The sequence below is a fragment of the Triticum urartu genome, chromosome 1A (assembly GCF_056163025.1).
Source record: "Triticum urartu cultivar PI428250 chromosome 1A, HENAU_Tu73, whole genome shotgun sequence".
NCBI classification, from domain to species: domain Eukaryota; kingdom Viridiplantae; phylum Streptophyta; class Magnoliopsida; order Poales; family Poaceae; genus Triticum; species Triticum urartu.
In genome coordinates this window covers 146126499-146136687 of record NC_141873.1, presented here as the reverse complement: position 1 = coordinate 146136687, position 10189 = coordinate 146126499, and positions in this window count along the sequence as shown.

Sequence of the window (10189 nt, the reverse complement as noted above, 5' to 3'; positions counted from 1 at the left end):
CAACGACAACAACACACAGAGACAAAAACCCGAACCCGAGATATAAATATAACTTAATGCCAGAAACGGCAAGAGTTGGAGTACAAATTGGGAAAGTTACATCCGGGGTGTTACAACACTCCACCACTACGAAAAGATCTCGTGCCGAGATCTATGACTGAAAGAACTCCGGGTACTCAGAACGGAGGTGATCCTCGCATTCCCAGGTAGCTTCACGGTCGGAATGGTGTGACCACTTGACTTTGAGAAATTTGATTGACTTGTTGTGAGTCTTGCGTTCAGTCTCTTCAAGAATAGCAACTGGGTGCTCATGATAAGAGAGATCTTCTTGGAGCTCAATGTCCTCAAAGTTGACGGTGCGGTCAGGAGTTTTGAAGCACTTTCGAAGCTGAGAGACATGGAACACGTCATGAACATTTGCAAAGTTTGAAGGAAGCTCGAGTTGATAGGCGAGGTCGCCTCTCTTGCTGACAATCTTGAAAGGTCCCACGTATCTAGGGCAAGCTTCCCTTTGATACCGAAGCGACGAGTACCTTTCATAGGAGAGACACGGAGGTAAACATGATCTCCGATCTCGAAAGCCAAATCACGGTGCTTACTATCATAGTTGCTCTTCTGGCGGGATTGGGCTGCTTTGAGGTTATCACGAATGACTTTGCACATTTCTTCTGCCTCTGTGATTAAGTCATTACCCAAAAGCTGACGTTCACCGCTTTCAGACCAGTTGAGAGGGGTACGGCACTTCCTGCCATACAGAATTTCAAAAGGGGCCTTGCCCGAACTTGCTTGAAAACTGTTATTGTAGGAGAATTCAGCATAAGGAAGACAATCCTCCCACTTCATGCCGAAGGAGATCACACAACCCTGAGCATATCTTCAAGAATCTGGTTGACACGCTCGACTTGACCGCTTGTTTGAGGATGGAAAGCTGTGCTGAAGCGGATGTTGGTGCCCATGGCCTTCTGGAAAGAATCCAAAAACTTGGAGGTAAAGATGCTGCCACGGTCTGAAGAGATCACTTGAGGAATACCGTGCAGAGAGACAATGCGAGAGGTATAGAGTTCCGCCAATTGAGCTGCAAGGATCGACTCTTTGATAGGCAGAAAATGAGCCACTTTGGTGAGCTTGTCGATGACAACGAATATAGCATCATTGCCATGCTTGGACTTTGGAAACCCAGTCACGAAGTCCATTTCAATGTGGTCAAACTTCCATTCTGGAATGGCAAGAGGTTGGAGGAGACCTGCTGGCCTTTGGTGTTCTGCCTTCACCCTTCTGCAGACATCACATTCATTCACGAATTGAGCGATATTGCGCTTCATTTGAGTCCACCAATAAGCTTGCTTGAGGTCCTGATACATCTTCGTGCTCCCAGGGTGGATGGACAGGAGAGAATTGTGAGCCTCGTTCATGATCACTTTACGAAGTTCACCTTTGGGCACAACAATACGATCCTCGAAGAAGAGAGTGTCCTTGTCATCAAGGCGGTAGCACTTGTACTTGGACTGACTCTTGGCAATCCCAATCTTCACCTTTTTCACCATAGCATCAAGAAGCTGGGCTTGGCGAATCTGGTCTTCTAAGGTAGGAGAGACTTGAAGGTTGGCGAGGAAACCTTGAGGGACAACTTGCAGATTAAGTTTGCGAAAAGCTTCACAAAGCTCGGGTTGATAAGGCTTGAGAATCAGACTGTTGCAGTAGGCCTTTCTGCTCAAAGCGTCAGCAATCACATTGGCCTTGCCTGGAGTATACTCGATACTCGGATTATACTCTTGAATCATTTTGACCCATCGGGTTTGCTTGAGGTTGAGATTAGGCTGAGTGAAGATGTACTTGAGACTCTTGTGATCAGTGAAAATGTCCACTTTTCTTCCCAATAGAAGATGTCTCCAAGTCAAAAGAGCATGCACAACTGCCGCCAACTCGAGATCATGAGTGGGGTAGTTCTTCTAATTAGGCTTCAACTGGCGAGATGTATAAGCAACAACTTTCTTCTCTTGCATCAATACTGCGCCAAGACCTTGGAGAGAGGCATCACAAAAGACCTCGTACGGCTTGGATTCATCACGTGGAGTCAAGACTGGAGCAGTGATCAATTTCTCTTTCAAAGTGTTGAAAGCAATATCACACTCCAGAGACCAAACGTACTTGACATGCTTCTGAAGAAGATTTGAGAGAGGCTTCGCGATCTTAGAAAAGTTTTCAACGAATCTTCGGCAATAGCTTGCGAGACCGAGAAAACTGCGGAGTTGCTTCACGTTCTGAGGAGGTTCCCAATTCACAATTGCAGACACCTTCTCAGGATTCACGGAAATGCCCTTGGCAGAGATGATATGACCAAGATAAACAACATCATCAAGCCAAAATTCACACTTGGAGAACTTGGCGTAGAACTGATGTTCCCTGAGCTTATCGAGAACCAAACGCAAGTGCTTGGCATGATCTTCCTTGTTCTTCGAGAAAACCAGAATGTCGTCGAGATAGACCAAAACGAAGTCATTGGTGTAGGCGTTGAAGATGAAATTCATCATGCGAGAGAACGTCGGAGGAGCGTTGGCGAGACCAAAAGACATGACAGTGTATTCATATGAACCAAAGCTTGTTCTGAATGCTGTCTTGGGAATATCTTCTTCACGAATGCGAATCTGGTGATAACCCATACGGAGATCAAGCTTGGAGAATACTTGGGCACCTTTTAGTTGTTCGAACAGCTCATTGATGTTGGGAAGTGGGTATTTGTTCTTGATGGTCTTCTTGTTCACTGGATGGTAATCAACACAAAGTCGGTCCGTTCCATCCTTCTTCTTCACAAAAAGAACACCACAACCCCACGGAGAAGAACTAGGCCGGATGAGACCCATTCTTTCTTGCTCATTGAGTTGCTTCTTCAGCTCCTTCAACTCTTCAGGTCCGAGCTTGTAAGGACGTTTGCACACAAGTTCCGTGCCAGGCTCAAGTTCAATAACGAATTCAACTGGCCGGTGCGGAGGCATTCCTGGGAACTCTTCTGGAAAGACGTCTTGATATTCGCAAACGACTGGAATTTGAGAGATGGCATCCAATTCACCCTTCTCATTGAGAGAAAATAGACGGATAGAATCATCCCGAGCGGCAAAGACAATTACATCCTCAGACGAATGAGTCAATTGAATCTGCCTGGCTGCACAATCAAGCTGAGCCTTGTGCTTAGAAAGCCAATCCATTCCGAGAATAAGATCAATATCCGAGTCACCAAGAACATTTGGAGAGGACAAGAACTTATAGTCACCCAAAGTGATAGTAACATCCGGAACGCAAACTCGAGATGTAATTTGACGGGCCGGAGAGACGATAGCCAACGGCTTCGGCAACACTTGAGTAACAAAATCATGCTTAGATGCAAAAGGTCTCGACATGAAACAATGCGATGCACCAGTGTCAAAAAGAACTTTTGCAGGAATATCATTAACAAGAAGGTTACCCATGATCACATCCGACGAGTCCTCTGCCTGAGTTGCATTCATCATATTGACCTTGGCGAACTTGGGGTTATGCTTGACCATAGCTGTACTTGCCGATCTCACAGGAGGAGGAGGAAGACGCCTCTGGTTGATACACTTGTTGGCATAGTGACCCTTCTGTTGGCACTTGTTGCATGTAACCTCTGAAAGCGGACGGTGATACGGATCACTCGATCTTGGAGCTTGAGACGAAGCCTTGTTCTGAAAGTGAGGGTTGGGTGGGTGGGAAGAACCACTGCCACCTTTGCTCTTCTGCTGATACAGCTGACGGGACGGAGGAGGAGGAAGCCAAAACTTCTGCTGCTTGGCCACTTGAGTAGAGGAAGAAGGAGTAACATCTCTGACTCACTTCCTGGAAGCATCACACCTCAACTGAGCAGCCTCTTGCTTCAGTGCCATGTTGTAGAACTCATCGTACCTCAATGGCTCGAAGAGGACAAGAGCGAGCTGAATATCTTCTCTGAGACCACCCCTGAACTGATATATCATGCTCTTCTCATCAGGCACGTCCTGCTTGGCAAAGCAGGCTAGCTTCTGAAACAATTTGTTATAGTCATAGACAGACAAAGAGCCTTGCTTCAGATTGCGGAATTCCTCACGCTTGCTTTCAACCACGCTCTGCGGAATATGATGAGCTCGGAAATCTCGACGGAAATCATCCCAAGTGATAACACGTCCACCTCTGGAATCCTTGTACTGCTGGAACCATTCTGCAGCTTGATCTTTGAGTTGGAAGGAAGCGAACTTCACAAAGTCCTCAGTCCTGACGTTACTGCACTCGAAATGCTTACACAGATCCACAAGCCAATCGTCAGCATCGGTTGCCTCAACACAATTGCTGAAAGTCTTTGGCCCGTTAGCAAGGAACTGGTTGAGTGTAGCAAAGTGACTCTGATTGCTGCCTTGATTCCCTTGACTGCCTTGATTGCGCTCTTGGAGAATTTGCATGATCAGCTGAGTGTTTGCATTGGTTGCGGCCATCACAGCTTGCCATGCCTCTGGAGGAGGTGGAGGTGGTGGCGGATCTTGATTCTGGTTCTGACTGGTGCTCTTAGCGGGAGCCATCCTGAAGAGGTTGACCACCGTTAGCACATTGACAGATAAATATTGAAGCTGAATCCAACGGAATGAAAATTGCAACATATAGTCTTCACATCCAAACAAAATGAACGAATGCATTCCACTTCAAATGGTCACATATCCATAAATTGAGAAGCCACGTAGAATTAGGTAGAAGAAGTAAATCAACAAGGTATGGACCAAGAACGAATAATCGGTAAGAAATCCCAATCTCAAACCAATATCCGTGGAAGAAGAACTAGAACTACTAGAATTCCCACCTATGAAACTCCCGAACTTTTCCGATTATGCAATCAGGTGTTGGGGATACAGGGGAAGCATAATATCTCACCCAAACTAGCAAATCCTACATCCAGCTGTATCCATCCTTCAACACATAACCGAGAAAACTTCGGAAACCATCTACCTCAACCTTCGAAAAGCATCCGTTATACAAGTTATGGCGATACTCCCGAACTCCCGCCCCAGTACTGGGTGGCGTCGAGGTTATCTCACCAACGAACTACATAAAAGAGATTTTCGATGTCGGCGGACATATCTCAAGTATTCCAGAATTGCAACGATAAAATTATGATGACAACACCTCAGAGCTCAACTCCCCGGGACACTTCCACTAAACCCCTGATAGGAGGCACCAAGACAATGTTCTCACCATAAGCCATCAGAATGATTCCAAGATACTCGCGTGATCCTAAAATTTTTTTTTAGTGAAATTTGAGAAGAGAAGAGTCAAAACTCTACGTCAGGATGCCTTACCAGAGCGATGAGGAGACTGGGAAGTAAAAAGAATTCCTAAACTCTCCGATATATAATTCCTAAAGACTCAAAACATTTTCTAGACACAACTCGGCTGCTAAAAACGATCAAGCAATGGGGCTCCTAAGGTTGGGGAAGGCTCTGATTACCAACTTGTAACGCCCTCGATGCGGCTATAGCTCCCACGTGTCGAGGCACGACTTAGAGACATAACCGCATTGAAAGCAATGTCGCAAGTCAGGCAATCATTACAACATCCCATGTAATATATAATAAAAGGGGGAGATACATAGTTGGCTTACACTCGCCACGTCACATCAGAGTACATAAATAACATACATCATCCAAAACACTCATGGCCCGACTACGACGCCAAAATTGAAGAAAACCCAACATGCGACAACGGTCCCAATCACCCCCAACTGGGCACCACTACTGATCATCGGGAAAGGAAACATAATAACGCTGAGAGTCCTCGTCGAACTCCCACTTGAGCTCGTACTCGTCACCTGGAGCGGAATCACCTGGACCTGCATCTGGAGTTATAGTATCTGTGAGCCACAGGGACTCAGCAATCTCGCACCCTCGCGATCAAGACTATTTAAGCTTATAGGAAGGGGTAAGGCAAATATATGTGGAGCTACAGCAAGCGACTAGCATATGTGGTGGCTATCTTATTCGCAAAAGAGAGCGAGAAGAGGAGGCAAAGCACGAGCGAGAAACTAGAGGAACAACCTGCGCAAGCATTACTCCAACACCGTGTCCACTTCCCGGACTCCGCCGAGAAGAGGCCATCACGGTAACACACTCAGTTGATTCATTTTAATTAATTAAGGTTCAAGTTATCTACAACCGGACATTAACAAATTCCCATCTGCCCATAACCGCGGGCACGGCTTTCGAAAGTTCAATCCCTGCAGGGGAGTCCCAACTTAGCCCATGACAAGCTCTCACGGTCAACGAAGGAATAGACCTCCTCCCAAGACGTTCCGATCAGACTCGGTATTTCGGTAACTCAAGACACTTCGACAGGTTAAAACAAGACCAGCAACACCGCCCGAATGTGCCGACAAATCCCGATAGGAGCTGCACATATCTCTTTCTCAGGGCACACTCAGATAAGCAATCCGTACAACTAAAACCAGCCCTCGAGTTTCCCCGAGGTGGCGCTGCAAGGGGCTCTAGTTCGGACCAACACTCAGAGGAGCACTGGCCCGGGGGGTAAAATAAGATGACCCTTGAGTCTGCAGAACCCAAGGGAAAGAAAAGGCTAGGTGGCAAATGGTAAAACCAATTTTGGGCATTGCTGGACAAGCTTTAATCAAGGCGAAATATCAAGGGGTTCCCATTATAACCCAACCGCGTAAGGGACGCAAAATCCGGGAACATAACACCGATATGACGGAAACTAGGGCGGCAAGAGTGGAACAAAACACTAGGCGAGAGGCTGAGCCTTCCACCCTTAACCAAGTATATAGATGCATTAAGATAACATAGCAACATAATGATATCCCAACAAGTAAATAAAAGATGTTCCAACAAGGAACGGCCTCCAATCTTCACCTGCAACTAGCAGCGCTATAAGAGGGGCTGAGCAAAGCGGTAACATAGCCAATTAACGGTTTGCTAGGACATGGTGGGTCAAAGTGCGTTATATCGACTAGAGGGGGGGTGAATAGGCGATTTTTATGAAAGTCTTCAAAACGTGGAAGTTATGAAGACAAACAGCGAAGATTATGCCTATTACTATGCAGCGGAAGTTAGATTACACTAGGCCAGCCATGGTCAAGTATTCAATAGAGTGAAAGCACGACGACAAACAGCTGCAGTGTAATAAGGATCAGGTAGGAAGAAGTTATGAAGCCAAACAGATCATACATTCACGTTGTGAAGACAAAAGATAAAGCAAGCATGCAATGGCTTCACAACGTGTAACAGTAAGATAAGGAGGTGAAGATGAAACCAGTGACTCGTTGAAGACAATGATATGTTGGACCAGTTCCAGTTGTTGTGACAACTGTACGTCTGGTTGGAGCGGCTAGGTATTTAAACCTTAGGACACACAATCCCGGACACCCAGTCCTAAACACACAGTCCAGGACACCAAGTCCTCACCGTATTCTCCTTGAGCTAAGGTCACTTAGTCCTCGCCCAATCACTCCAGTAAGTCTTCAAGGTAGACTCCCAAACCTTCACAAACTTCATTCACTGGCAATCCACAATGTCTCTTGGATGCTCTGAACGCGACGCCTAACCGTCTGGAGGATTCATAGTCCTCAAGTGTAATAAGTCTTTAGATCACACAGACAAGAAGACTCAAGTGATGCCCAATTTGCTCTGGCTCTGGGTGGTTAGGGGTTTTCTCCTCACTAGGAATTTTCTCTCAAAGGCTTCGAGGTGGGTTGCTCTTAAACGACAAAAGCCGTGCACTGAAATGGGAGCAGCCAACCGTTTATGGTTGTGGGGGTGGGCTATTTATAGCCACTTGGCAACCCGATCTGATTTGTCTGAAATGACCCTGGGTCACTAAGGAACTGACACGTGTCTCAACGGTCAGATTTCAAACTCTCATGGCAACTTTACTTGGGCTACAAGCAAAGCTGACTTGTCCGGCTCTGGACAAGATTCGCTCTCATTGTCTTCACTCGAAGACATAGGTTTTTGATTTAGGCATCACTTCAGTCATTTTGACTAGTTTTCCTGGACCCCACTTAACAGTACGGTGGTTCCTATGACTCAACATAAAAGAAAAAGAACTACGAAAGATCTAAGTCTTCGAGCTCCATATGCTTCATAACGTGTCTTCTTTTGTCATAGTCTTCAAAGTGAATATCTTCATGTACCACCTTTGTCTTCAATGTCTTCATACATTTTAGGGGTCATCTCTGGTAGTAAAACCGAATCAATGAGGGACTTCTACCTGTATTATCCTGCAATTCTCACAAACACATTAGTCCCTCAACTAGGTTTGTCGTCAATACTCCAAAACCAACTAGGGGTGGCACTAGATGCACTTACAATCTCCCCCTTTTTGGTGATTGATGACAAACTAGTTGAAGTTTTCAACGGGGAATATAGTCTGTGAAATTTTAAAGGAATTGTCTTCATAAGTTGCAAGGGCTCCCCCTGAAGATGTGCATATAAGTTAATTTGCTTTTGGAGTGCAAATGCACATGGCAGGTTGTACTTGTGGAGATCCACTTCAGCTTATGATGACAATCCAATATGCATGTGAAAGTATATGGAGATAATGACATGCATAATGGAAAATGGACGTCTGCAGAATGAGATAAGTGCGGAATTTATCGTCGCACATGAGGAATTTATCTTCGCAAACAGAGTGGCAAACGAGTAGCAGACGACCATCGAGTCTTAGTGTTACAACTCAAAGAACCGAATGAAGCAAAAACGAGAGTTGTAAGCACGAAGCAAAATGTAGCAAAAATACATCACCCGCCCATATGGACCCGCTTGAAGACTATCAACCCATATGCTTCTCCCCTTTTTGTCAGCAAGGACTAAAAAGGTTTGAAGACATAGGGTATCTACTTGTTTCCAGGCGCAGCAGGGTCATTGGAGGTGTTTGGCGGTGCAGACGAGCTTGGAGGTGCTGAAGCAGGTGGCGGTGATGTAGCATCGTCGTCTTCATCAATGATCCTTGCAGTAACTGTGGCAGCAGATAAAGAAACCTCAGAGTCTTCAAGTGATGGTGTGTTGCGCATCACAGCCCTTCTGGGAGGTGTGGTGTCAAACTTGAAGCGCTCAGTGAAGCCATCCTCTTCAAGTTCAGATTCAGTGCATATCATTGAGAGCCCTTTCCATGTACGACGGCAAGTCTCATGTGTAACGAAGGCATTCTTGGTGGCAAGGTTTCGAAGACGATTGACATCCACCAAGAGACTTTTCATCTGACGCTTTAGCCAGTCGTGATGCCTATCTTGCTTTTGGTGAAGGGCCACAAGAAGCTCTCGGTCAGTGAGGGCACGAGTGCGCTTCTTGGGTCTTTGAGCATTTGTGCTGTCTGTGGCTTCAGTAGATGCTGGGTGTGGCGCACGTGTAGTGCCAGCCAACGGATACACCCTGGATATGGCTTCAACACCTTCAACGTTCTGCGTGAAGCTCTGGTGTTCTGCATTCTGAAGACTTATGGGTTGCTTGGCAGGTTCGGGATATATGGCTTCATCAGAGGTATCCACATCTGGCAGGAAGATCCGATGGTTTCGGGCTGAGTGCTGATACGAGATCGCAGAGTGCAGTTTGATTAGCCTCATCACCCAAGGAGCATAGAACTTCAAACCAAATAATTCTGAGCCTGACGCTGCAAGTTGGCGTATGAAGAGATCCTGTGCGTTGAAGCATTTGCCATGCAGGATATAGAATATGAGAGTCTTCATTGCACCCTCAATCTTGGCATGTGGAGAGTGTCCCTTAATGGGCCAGAGAGTCCGCCGGATGATGTGATATATGGTCCTGGGCAGGTACTCTAGGTCTTCAACAAAAAACTCAGTAGGATAGGGTGCATCATGGGGCAATGGCTTCATCATTGAGAGCATCTGACTCATATTGGGTTCAGGCCTCTGGAATATGCTCTCAATAGCTTCAGAATGTAGTTGACAGCCTTCCTCGAAGAATTCGCCTGGAGTGGGCAGGCCGGTGAGCTCAATGATATCAAATGCATTGGCTTCATGATGGACATTGCCGGTCATCCACTCCAGGATCCAAGTCTTCGGATCTCTATTGTATCCTTTTATATGGAGGGTGGCATAGAACTGAAGCAGAAGCTCTTCATTCCAGTGCTCTTCATCAGTCACAAACGGCAGCAGACCCACTTGCTTGAAGCAATCCAAAGCTTC